The sequence below is a fragment of the Narcine bancroftii genome, chromosome 8, assembly GCF_036971445.1.
Source record: "Narcine bancroftii isolate sNarBan1 chromosome 8, sNarBan1.hap1, whole genome shotgun sequence".
Lineage (NCBI taxonomy): Eukaryota > Metazoa > Chordata > Chondrichthyes > Torpediniformes > Narcinidae > Narcine > Narcine bancroftii.
The window spans coordinates 166,142,317-166,155,867 of NC_091476.1; the positions used below are offsets into that span (position 1 = coordinate 166,142,317).

General features: G+C 40.3%; 1 protein-coding gene across 1 annotated transcript in view; it reads right to left on the reverse strand.

The window, feature by feature from the left end:
* The window catches only part of csmd2 (CUB and Sushi multiple domains 2), a 539,567-nt gene that overhangs the window by 307,517 nt on the left and 218,499 nt on the right, over positions 1–13,551 (reverse strand). The window lies entirely within an intron of this gene.

Below are 13,551 nucleotides of genomic sequence, written 5' to 3' on the forward strand. Positions count from 1 at the left end.
CCTTGTCCAAAGACCTGGATAAACAAAAAATATTTATTTTCCATTTTACGATATCCTTGGTGAAGTTCCATCTGCAGTAAAATCCAATCACCTGGTCTCTCTGAGCAATTATATGTTGATATTTTGGATTGTATTTAAGCAGCACCAGTCTCCAGATTGCAAAAGATGGTTTCTAGACAATAGGCGCTGGAGTAGGCCAATTGGCCTGTCAAGCCAGCACCGCCATTTATCGGATCATGGCTGATCTTTCTCTTTCAATAACCAATCCCAGCCTCATCTCAAGGAACTTAATATTAGTAGCAGCTATCAGCTTTATCAACAAGGACTCGCCTAAAAATTCAAGACGGCCAAATGTGCTGGAATGGTCTTTTCCGACAGTATGAAAATTTAGCCTTATCCATACAATTGCTGAAAGAAAAATCAAAGGTGACTCAGGTACACCAAATTTCAGTCAATACTCCAGTTCTGGTTAAAATTTGATTGAATAATGAAAATTATTGACATGATTTAAAGATGAAAAAAAAACAGCTATGAAGTTTGCAAAATATTTTGAAATATTCATGTAAATTCAAACCTAAAAATGGTAGGTCCCTGAAATCACTCATTGCTCTCCATTGATCTCAATACTGACCAGGTAAAACTTTTTCCTCATTGCAGGAGCTAAGGGAGAACTGCAGCTTTGCACTCCAGTGATGGAGGGCACCAGTACGCAGCCATAAGTTTTGGAGCAAGACCCAAAATGCTGTAAGAACTCAGCAGATTGGTCAGTATCCATAGAAGGCAACTGTTATGTTTCAGGCCAAAACCCTTCATCAGGAATAGCAAGAAATGGGAAGACACCTGAATAAAAGGATGGGGTGGGGGTGATGGTAGGAGGAGGAGGAGGTTTGGCAGTTGATTGGTGAACACAGGGACAAAGTAGAAAAAAATAAGGAGCTGTTACAAGTCAAGTCCCAAAGATGTGAAAATTTAGTCAGTTTATTTATTTGGGCAGCGTGGACTCGTCGTTACAGGGCTGTATCTGTATACTAAAACCAAACTCTCTCTCTAAGCTAAGAGGTGAATGGAGGAAAAGGCCAGTGGCTGAGAAAGATGCACCCTGAGAGGAAGAAGGAAGGGAAGGAGGTAGGGAGCTGGAAGGTGTGTGATGAGCAGGTGGAGAGATATCAGCGAGGGGAAAGAGTAGGAACAGGACCAGAGTTGCCCAGTCTGCTCAAGATTCTTTGGCATTGGTTTGCACATCCCACAGTAGATCGCAAGAGACTTGGTTGGGCAAATGATACTTAAAATAATGTAAAGTTTGCAGATAAGGCGGAACCAGTCACATGCAAGATACATTAAATTAAAAATAAGCACTGATAGTTTCCAAATCAGATCAATTCCACTGGAAAGTCAATTTCCAAAAACATAATTCGACCAACCTCATACAATTTCACTCTCCAGATGGAAGTGGCATTTTGATGATGGCACTCTCCTTTTAGCAGGGACACTACATCTTCATTGTAATTGGACTCCAGTTCAGTCATTTGCTTAAAATGGGTTGTGAAGGCTTAATTATTAACTTGGTTAGTTAATCATAATTACAGAATGAGCTCATTTGGATCAAATCTGCTCCACCAGTTTGCCAGCTGCAACAGCTGTTATCATTTTCAGCCCTTAACTTTCCACGCAAATAATCTCATTTTAAGCACTCCATATGATTTGCATTCACCATTTTATCCATTAGAATTCCACCTGATGAATTGTTTTGGAAGGCTGGTTGTTCCACTAAGAGCAATTCCTCATTCATGATCTCAATTATTATCTTAAACTATCTATTAAGACAGGATTTTCCTTATTCCTCCAGAAAATATCTCAATTTTATCCATTCTTACCTTCTGAGGCATCACTTTCACCTCGGAACGCAAGACTGGATAATGGTCTTGATTCTGCTGGTGCAATGCATGAAGCTGAAGGAAAATCTCAGCAGTTCATGCAGCATCGCGGGAAGTAAAAGATAACCAATGTTTTGGGCCTGAGTCCTTTGTCAGTAATCTGGAATATAACAGTAGATGGCAAAATAAAGATGTTGGAGGAAAGAAGGGGAAGGAGCACAGGCTCCCGGGTAAGAGGTGGAAGGGTAGAATAGAAAGAAACTGTGAAGTGATAAGGGAGATGGCAGAGGGCAAATAAGGGTAGCCCTCTGGGAGTAGAAGGAAGGGATATGGAATGAAAAAGAGTGGGGGGAGGGATGTTAATGGAAATTGAAGACCATCTGGTTAGAAACAGCCATGACACAATACAAGGTGTTGTTCCATCAGTTTGCGAGTTGCCTTGATTTGGCAGAACATGAGACCATGAACAGCCAATACGCAAAGGTGATGGAGAAACTCAGCAGGTTACACAGCATCCAAAGTTTCAAGCCATCCACCGTTCATGGTGTGAAACATTGTCTTTCATTAACTTCAATGGTCTCTGCGGGACCTGCTGGGTTTCTACAGTGCTTTTGTGTATTACAGTTGACCACAGCATCTGCAGATTTTCTTGTTTAACTGGATTTTGCTGGTAACTGGCTGCAGTTCTATTCTGGACTGGCAACACTGTGCGTTTAAATTGCAATAAGTACTGTCCGATGAGCAGTCAAAGTTAATCACTCTGAACTTGACAATAGATATCACAATATATTTCAATGAGTTCCATTTTTCAGAGGTGTTTTGGGGACAGGGTTTCTCCAGTGTATTGTCAAGACCCTGCCACCATTCATGGCTCATTGCGGGAGTTTGGATTCCTTTGAGAGATGCACAGTAATTTCCATCATAATCTTGCCTGTTGTCTTTGCTGGCACTCTCTTTATTCTTTTCTAATACCTTCCTGATTGGGCGATGCGTCAGATTTATTGTCAGAGCACATACATGACATCACCTACAACCATGAGATTCCTTTTTTCTGTGGGCCAGGCAGAATTACCACTAATTGGTAGTGCGAAAAAAAAAGCTGTACAGAGTGAATGCATGTAAACAAATAAAGAACTGTAAACAGATAACAAATGTTAACAAATTGTGCAATACCGAGGGAATAAAAAAAAGAAAATGAAGTGCACAAGTAAGAGCCCTTAAATGAGTCTCTGATTGAGTTTGTCATTGAGGAGTCTGATGGATGGTGTAGCAGCTGTTGAACCTGATGGTGCTTCAGAGGAATACTCTGAATTGGTTGCACATTTCTAGTGTCAACTATTCCCTTCCTGCCAGTTTTCACTATTATAAAATTTATCTGACAGCAATAAATCCATTTCTCTTGACTGGTGTTCATAATTAGCTGTTGTACATTCTATTATACTCAGCCCCAGAAATTATTTGACACTGCACTAGAGAATATTTTCTTGAGAAAATTATCATTTATCAAATCGGTGAAGTTGCTGATTGCAACTCTCCCCTGATTTCTTAACTCAGTCTGGATCCAATCCCATGAATGGGGCTTCATCAACTCCCAGCAATAAGAACATAAACAGGAGGCTGCTCTGCTATATCATGAAATCATGGCAGATCTGAAGATAGGCTTGTCTCCACCTACCAGCCTTTTCCCTATATACCATAATTCCCACTACTTTGTAAAAATCTTTTCAACCTTGTTTTAAATATATTCACAGAAGTAGCCTCCACTGCTTCAATGAGCAGTGAATTCCATGGATTCACCACCCTCTGGGAAAAGCAGTTCCTCCTCATCTCTGTCCTAAATCTACTACCCTGAATCTTGAGGCTACATCCCCTAGTTTTAGTCTTCCCCACCAATGTAAACCACTTACCTGCCTCTCTCTTATCCATGCCTTTCATAATTTTGTGTTTCTATAGGATCCCCCCTCATTCTTCTAAATACAAGCTCAATCTCTCCTCATAAACTGACTCCCTTATCTCCACTATAAATACATTCCCAACTTACCTGACCTCTTCTGCTAGCTGTACAGGAGAAAGGCTTTTTTTAACGCAATAAATAAGTCAATATTGTTTCTGTGCATAAAAAGCTTTCAGGCACTTTATTCAGTGCAGAAAACCCTCAAGGACTTGATAGTTTATTAGGAGCTACATTTCAATGAACATATTGGATACTTATCACCTAGCAAGAGAACCAATGAAAGATAACTCCAGAATGAAACAGAATAAAGCAGGTACTCAGATATGTGACCATTTTCCAGAGCTGTTGAGATGAAACTGAGTCCAGTACATTTTCCCAACATCGACTCAAACCAGCTCAATTGTTTATAGCATAATGTTTTGTGGCTTATAGGATTTTCCACCACAAAAAGTAATGGTTAGTTTATCTATGGCATTTTTTGATATCAAAAGTCTACTATTTTCAAAGTGAATGTCTTCTTAAAACATATGGTGTTATACAACTGGATATCAAATGTTTCTGCAATATTTAAAAAATGCTATACGAGACCATAAGAACAAACTGGACACCTCCCCCCCCCCACCACCCCCCAGGGAAAAACCCACACAGGCATGGGGAGAGCGTACAAATTTCTTACAGACAGTGCGAGATTCAAACCCATGTTCCAATCGCTGGCGCTGTAAAGGCGAGGCGCTAACCACTACGCCATCCATGCCTCCAGAATGGCCTTCTACCATACTGTTTCATTAAATTTAAAAAACATGTTAGTTCACTTCCTTGCATGGGTCACATTCCCTGCTGTCTCCTGCACTATACATGGTATCTGAACACTTTTAGTGAAGACTTAGCTGATTCATTTGTCATGAAAGAGTGGGACAAACTGTAAATCAGAAAAGAAATGACAGTTTCTGCAGATGAAATTCTCTGCAAACAAAACCTTTTTCCTTTCACCAATCAGTGCTGGATTGTCAGGTAACCCAGTCACATTAATAGGCCATTAGAAAAAAAACAGTAACAACACACAAACAAGAAGAAATAGAGCTGCAATGCAAAATGATTGAAAGAAGATGTGTGAGTTGAATCCCTGTACACCATCAGAGCCATTTAAAAAAGCAATTTAGGGAGGTGGTGGCGATATGTTTTGCTGTCAGCTGCAGGGTACAATGATCAGGAGATGCTGCTTTCAGTCATTGCAGTATTCACTTGATTAAATTCATGCCCATTGCTACTTTATGCTGTTCAGAAAATGTCATAAAAACTGTTATTTATGTTTCATCGGATTGGGAATTTGCATGGAAAGCACTGATACTGCCAGCAAACTCAGTTTCAAGTAATAATTTGTTTTCATAACTTATTATTTTTAGTATTCAGAATTAAAATTCTTGAAACAGTGGAAATCAACCCCAGGCTGTCTTTTTTTTTAAAGATTCAAAACAAAGTACAATTTCACTCACAATGATGCACTTTTTTCTTTCAGATGCCGTGTCATTTATCGAAACCTGAGGAAGAGGCTATGCTTCTGGGGTTGTGCAGTGAGATGCAATGCTGTCTACACTTGAAGCACTGCCAGCTATCACTTGAGTTTGTCATGATTTTTGCAATGGTTACTTTAAAAGGACACAGTGGGGAAAGCTCAGCATTGGTGCAAGCTTTTGGGATTAAATAGCACTGCATTTTAAATGCAAGGACAAACAAAATGGGCTGATTTGATCTGATCCCAAGTTGTCAGTTCCACAGAAAATTACTCACCAGAACATGCTTGAATTCTTCAGCCAAGCAATATAATGCATGTTCAAGAGCACGAGGACTAAGTAGCAGAATCAGGCCATTCAATGCTCCACCATTCAAATCAGGGCTGATGAATTTTTGCTTTCAACCCCATTTTCCTGCCTTCCCTTCAATTCCAGAATTTATCAACCTCAAGAAATTGGCTTCTACAGCTGTCTATGGTAATGAATTCCATAGAGTAATGTGCTGGAGATTAAATGTTGGTTATTGGACCTGCTGATCTACTGTTAGAACCTGCATAATATCCAGAGGCCGAACTCAGGCAGGCTGAGCTGAGGGGTCAGCTATTCCTCAAGATTAATTAATTATCATATACATATATACACAAAAGTTTTGCTTGCTTGGAATATACACAAAGAGGCACCCTTTGCAAAATATTTGTAATCAGTCACCAAGCTGGATGAGAAAATTCAGGCTTTTTATTTGTTCTTTATTTTACTCAATCTGAGTGTTTTCCAAATGGATTTCTGCAACTCAAATATGATTTGAGTCATTTATTATCTTTTAATGTTTAAGAAAATGTTGATACTTACTGCAACTGTTTTTTAAATGTCTCCATTTATCAGAGATGTATAGAAACAGGCCCAAAGGCCTTTTAGGATCACAGCATGGTCTACCACTTGAGACCTTTTCATCATTTGTCGGAAACATAGCATAGAGAAGAAACACGCCCTGCGGACCACCAGCTCTCGTCCAGCCATCAAGCACGCATTTACACTAATGATATCCCCACACTAATTCCAATATCTTTTCCCCACAACCTCATCAGTTCTAACTCAGAATCTACTACTCAATCATGGATTTGGGGCAATGACAAAAAAGAATTAACCCGCCAACCCACACGCACGTTTGAGAATGTGGAAGTAAATCAGAGAAGCTGGAGGAAGCTCAATATTGTCTTAGAGACATGAATGAGGTAGAAACCCAGGTCAGGATTAAATCTGGGTCTTTGGAGCTATGAAGCAGCAGCTCCTTTTGTGCACAGTCCTTGTGAGGCACTGTGGTGCCACTGTGTGGCCCTTGTGGGCGAATCACTTTGATGGATGACTGCTTATGTGAGAACTGAAACATTGGTTTGTAAAAGACTGGTTCAACTCTATTGGAAAAAAAAACAGAATGGAAATGAACATGAAGAATAAGTTGGATCCAGCAGGAACGGACCCAGTTTTACTTGCAAACTACACTGCCCACCTCACTGACAAAAGACAAAGGAGGAAAAACCCAACACCCAACCCCAACCAACCAATTTTCCCCTGCAACCGTGTCTGCCTGTCCCTGTAAGGTAAAACATCATGAGATGGGAATGTGTAGGGAGTTACCCTGTACAGGGCTGTAACAAGAAGGGGAGGTGTCCTTGTACTCCTGTTAGGTAAAACATCATGAGATGGGAATGTACAGGGCTGTAACAAGATGTGAATGCATCCTTGTACTTACAAGATAAGAGAGACATTGATGGATTGAGAGGCAGGAAGCTAGCAGGGAAAGGATAGCAACAGTTTTAGTCATTGGACAAGTAATGATATGATGATGTTCTAAGCACATATCCAAGGGTATAAAAAATCACCATTTTGCTGATAACGGCAGAATGCATTCTCCGACTAACATGGTTAGTCGCAAGTGTTACAATCCGGTAATAAAGAACAAAGAACCCTGATTTCGACTCAGCCTGGTGTTTGTCTCACTCATTCATGAACAAAGCAGACCTAACATCCCGCATCGGACTTGTCAGCCACAAACGAGCCTGCAGCTGACGTGGACATTTACCCCCTCCATAAATCTTCGTCCGCAAAGCCAAGCCAAAGAAGACACTGCCAAACACAGTTTACTGAACTTTAGCCACATTTCTGAGTCAAATCAAGTCTAGCTAGAAATGGTGTTAAACACGACCAAGTGGCAATGTGTTAACATCAGTACCTGTGTCTGAACTATTATTTTAATGGGCTCCTTTTTCATGTCAGAAATAACTACAGTAAAACCCTGTTATCCAGAATTCAAAAAACCGGCAGCCAAAAGCAAATGGCAAAAAAAAAGTGGAAAATAAATATGTAAAAAAAAGGCAAGATTCGGCATTAGTTCATCAATCACCTAACGTACAATCTCAAGCAACCAGAAAAAATACACTTCGCTATTATCTACCAATCCCCAAAGCTGCTGGATACCAGGGGTTTTATTGTATTTGCAGAACTGAGAAAGAACTCTGTTCCTTGAGCTAAATTTTAAGGAAGAGAAAATTGCTCCCCTGATTGTTCACCTCATTTTGTTTTATTTTTCCACATTACTTGATTTGCATTTTCCTCAGTAAACCTCCCAAATACATAATGGAACAGGCCATAACTCATTCACAGTAGAAATGTAACTAACTGCATGGCCTGCTCTTCCTTCTTTCAGGTTTTACATATTGGAAATGATGAGAGTGTGAACGAAGACTGGGAAAGGGCATTTGGTCCTAAAGGAAAAGAATAAGAAACTGTGAATCTCAATCAGATTTAAGGACTATAAATAAACTGCATAAGCAGTCAAAAAAATATACATTAGTGCGGGTGAGTTCAAAGTCACATTGAACCCAAACAGATATAAAGATAAAAGATGACAGGATTATGGCAGCTGTTCATAGAAGTGGTTATTGATCTTTTGTATGTTACAAGAATCATATCTCAGCAGGCGACTAAACTAAAAACCATTAAGACTATGCAAAAATATGTCCTAATGGATTTTTTTTGCTGCATTGAACATAATGTCAGTTCCTTGGCTCAGGAATTCCCTTTTCAACCTTCTCTATTCTTCCACTTCTCTTACTCCTACGTGTCAATTTTTGTCAGATTTGGTGACTGTGATGCTCCACATTTTACAATTCCGATGGTGTTAAATAACGGTGATTCTCCAAGTTTCAAAGAGAGCCTTACATTTTGTAGCACAAATAAAACTCTCATGAGTGGAGGGAGAACAAACGCTTTTATTAGCTTATAACTAACAGTCTTTGGAAGGGTTCTGGGTTTAGGCAGGAAACCAAAGTTATATGTGAGCAGATGGGGTGGAGCCAGCCATCTGCACAACACACCACTGGAGAATCCTAGTTCACTGAAAATTTTCCGTCTCTTGCTCATAACCCATGCAAAGTACAACCTGTCCAATTCCAATATGCCCACTGATAGGGTTCTACAAGATTATCATCTCATTTCAGTGGTTAGCAAGAATGTAAAGTATCACTTGCAGTTCATAACTAATGGTGGATGGATCCTTGAGAAGAACACCAACTGTTTTATGGTTTTGCCTGTGTAAAAGTTGTATGTCAATAGCAGAGAAACAGGAACCAGTGAGGAATTATTGAAACAATTGTGAAAACATCAATCTCGTGAGCAATCTGACTGGGGCTACAAGCTGGAAGAAGCAGCCTTGCAAGTGTCCTACTGCTGGGGAAAAAAAAAACAGGCTTGCTAAAGCTGGGGTAATGGACAAAGAAACAGGCATTGGTTAGATAGCCAACCTAACAGTCACAGCTTTTATAAAATACCCACCCTTCGCATTAAACAGCGAGTCAACCAATCTCCCATTAAGGTACATTTGGAAAATTATTGCCTTTAATATTTTTGCCAAACCTTGACATCTTACATTTATCTTCCAACAGTTCTTCCATTTAACACTGTTATTCACACCATCCCATTTCTCTCCCAATCTCTATCTTCTTCCATTTTTTCTTTCTTTCAGTTCCCTGCACCAAAAGGGCTGTGTGTTCCAGGGCTGAGTCTTTTCTAAGCTCACAGGTTGCCCCAATAAAATATTGCATAATTCAAGGCTAATTCTCAAGCAATGAACAGACAAAAAGCCAATGCACAACCTGCCTCTTGCTTCAGTCACTGATATCATATCTGATAGAATCTTTCCTTTCTTGCTGTGTCAGCTCTTAATCTGCTAACTTGGGTGCAGATGTTGCTAGGCCATCATTTGATGAATGAGGTTCCTCCATATGCCCTACCCTGACCCTACTTCCATTGCGGCAACACTCACTTAGATTAAAAAATTGAGACAGATAATGCTCCAGTAAGTATTCAGTGAAATGAGGGTGTTCTACACCACATCAACTAGACTTCAGAATTCAGATTTAATTGTCAGTGTATATACATGACATCACATACAACCCTGAGATTCTTTTTTCCCTGTGGGCGAAGCAAAATTACCACTTACTTGTAATGCAAAAAAAGTGTACACAGTATGTACATGTAAACAAATAAAGATCTGTAAACAGATAATGAATGCATCAATCTGACTGTGTTAATGCAGAGAGAATTTTTAAAAAATCAATAAAGTGCACAAGTAAAGTCCTTAAATGAGTCCCTGATTGAGTCTGTTGTTGAGCAGTCTGATGGTGGAGGGGGAGCAGCTGTTCCTGAACCTGGTGGTGCAACTCTTGTACCTCTTTCCTAATAGCAGCAGCGAGAACAGAATATGTGCAACTTCTCACGTTTCCACCAGAATTATCTTCAACGTCAAGTCATGTCAAGTCTATTGTCATTTCATTGCACAAGTACAACCCAATGAAACAGCGTACTCCGGTCCTCTGTGAAAAACATGCAGGCACACAATCAGACATAACACATATACAGACAAACAATAAATATGCAGGACAAGTATAAATAAACAAATATTGTTTCGTAAATATGAGAGTCTCGGATGGCAAGTGTGAGCAATTCCTTTGCTCGTTCACCATTCTCACTAACCATGGGAAGATGATATTCCTTCGCCTGGTAGTGCTGGTTCTGATACTCCTGTATCTCTTTCACAACGGAAGCAGCTGAAAGATGCTGTGTGCGCTTCATGCCCTCTTCAGACAATAATCTGGTAGATTATGACAATGGGGAAGAGGGATGCAGCTTCCATCTTTTTGCTCCTCAAAGTAAACACATGTATTTCAACGACATCCAGGGTTCCAGCTGAAAACGCTGACTCTCCAATTGTCTTGCAAGGATGCTGCCTGTCCCACTTTGAGCACTTAATGTGTTGCACCAATTTTTCAGCGTCTGCAGTCATTCACTGCCCATTCTGCACCTATTCACTTGCATTCTAATGGAGCATTGAAGAGCAGCAAATAGCTAAGTGGAACTTCTACTGCGCGCACAGGAAATAGAATCTCGGGGTTGTATGTGATGTCATACATGTGCTCTGACAATAAAGTTCAACTTGAACTTGGCCTCAGGCATGGATTTGCATACTGCCATAGAATGGGGTCACTGCGCTCTACAGTCCGTAGTTTTCTATAAACCAAATGCTATGCTCCTTTGGCTGTCAATAAAACTGGCTAAAATATCAAGAAAATGTAATTCTTTTATAGTAACCTAAATCCATTTCATGATTTTCATCCATCAGTTGAAGCATTCACGCATATTTGAAGCAGAAATAATCTGAAGAGGATTAATTCAATAATCCTTCAGTTTGAGTGTGATTCGTTTTCGATCTCTCAATGTTATAAACCACACCTCAAAGTGTACAGGGATATGGCAAATTTTGTGCCAAGCCACTATTTGTCACCTGATCGACCTGAGACTCTGCAACAAACATCCTCTTTAAATGACTACTTCTTATCTGTATTTACCACAGAGGACATGGAAGCTGGTGGTGGGGGAAAACAGCAACAATATTCTGGAGCATATCAACATTACTTACAAAGAGGTGCTGGAGGTCTGGAAATACATAAAGAAGGATAAACCCCCAGGCATTGTCCAAGAAGCAGGGGAGGTGTTATCTGGGAACCTGGTAGAGACTCACAAGCCACAGTTGAAAGACCAGAAGACTGGAGCATAGCTAATGCTGCAGACACATGAGAGACTGCAAATGCTGGAATCCGGAGCAAAAAATAATCTGCTGGAGGTAATCAAAAAGTCAAACAACATCGAAGGGAGAAAAAGAATTGTCTATGTTTCAGAATCAGAATTTATTATCATGAAAAAAAATCACAAAGTTTGTTGTTTTCCAGTAGCATCACTGCAAACTTTCATTATAAACCACCGAACAACAATAAATTAAAAATAGTGCACGAAAAGTCAAAGTAAGGCAGCATCTTTGGTTCATTTATCATTCAGGAATTTGATGGCAGTTGGGAAGATGTTGTCCTTGTGCCACTGAGTGCTCGTCTTTAGGCTCCCGTACCTTTTTTCTCCGATGGTAGCAAGCATGGCCTGGGTGGTGGGACTCCTTGAGGATAGAGGCTGCATTCTTAGGACGCTGCCTCTTGAAGATGTCCTCAATGGATTGAAGACTGGTACCCATGATGTTGCAGGCTGAGTTAGCAACTCTGTGGAGTTTTTTTTCCTGTCATGAGCATTGGCAACTCCATATCACACAGTGATGTATCCAGCCAGAATGCTCTCCACGGTAAATCTGTAGAAGTTTTCAAGAGTCTTGGGTGATATACCAAATCTTCTCAAATAGTCTCACAAAGTATAGCCACTTTATGATTGCATCGACATGGAGATTCCTGGACAGATTCTTGGAGATCTTGACCCTCTTCACTGCTGATCCCTTGATGAGGAATGGACCGTGTTCTCTTGACTTCCTCCTGAAGGCCACAATCATCTCCTTGGTTGCTGGTGGGACACCACTCAATGAGCTAATCTATCTCCCTTCTTTACGCTTCCTCATTGCCGTTTGTGATTCTGCCGACAACTGAGGTGTAATCAGTAAATTTGTAGATAGCATTGGAATTGTGCCTGGCCACATAGTCATGGGTGTATTATGAGAAGAGCAGTGGGCTAAGTACACATCTTTGAGGTTCACCTCTGTTGATAGTAAGGAGGAGACATTGTTTCCAATTCATATTAACTGTGGTCTTCCAATGAGGAAGTCAAGGATTCAGTTGCAGAGGGGATTGCAGAGGTCCAGGATTTGGAGCTTCTTGACCACCACTGAGGGAATAATCATGTTGAAATCTGAGCAGTAGTTATTGAACAGCCACTCCATGTATGATTTGATGTTTTCGCAGTAATCCAGAGTTTAGTGGAGAGCCAGTGATATTGCATCTGCCATGGAACATTTGCAGCGATAGGCTAATTGCAGTGGGTCCAGACCTTTGCTTAGGTACGTGATAATTTCTGGCCATGACCAACCTCTCAAAGCATTTCATAACAGTTGATGTTTGTGCTACTGGGAGATAGTCATTGAGGCAGCTCGGATCAGGTTGAGTCTTAATGAAGGGTTTCAAACTATAACATTGACCATTTTTTGTTCCCACTGATGCTTCTTGACCCCCAAAGATCCTTCAGCAGATTGTTTTTTTTTGCAAGCTAATGTTGTGCCTTTATTTGAGAAGGGCTGCAGACAAATTGTAGGGTACTACACACTTGTGAGCTTTACATCAGTTTAAATTTACGAAAGCGATTCGAAGAGATTGGCTTTACTTGCATTTAGAAAGGCAAAGAATGTTTAGGATTAAACTGAATAGCTTTTTGCGTGGGAAACCATTTCTCATGGATTTGACTTTTTTTGTGAGGTAAAGATTGAGAGGGGAGATCTCTACATGGCCATTAGTAAAGATTTTTAGAAGGTTTTACCTGGTAGATGGTCAGGAGGTTTAAAAGACATGGGATCCAGGGTGAGCTGGTCAATTGGATACAAAATTGCCTTGGGATGAAGCCACTCTCTGGTGGCTTTTTTTGAGATTGGGGGCATGTGACCAGTGGTGTGCCATAGGGATCTGAGTCCACTGTTCGGTGTCAGATCTATCAATATTCCAAATGAGAATGTAAGCCTGAAGATGACACCAACATTGGTGGTACAGTGTAGAGTGAGGAAGTTTGTTGAAGGTCATAATGGATTTTTGATAAATTGTGTCAGTGGGAAAATTAATGGAATTTAATTCAGACAAGCATGCAGTAATGTATTTTGGGAAATTAAAACAGACTGGAT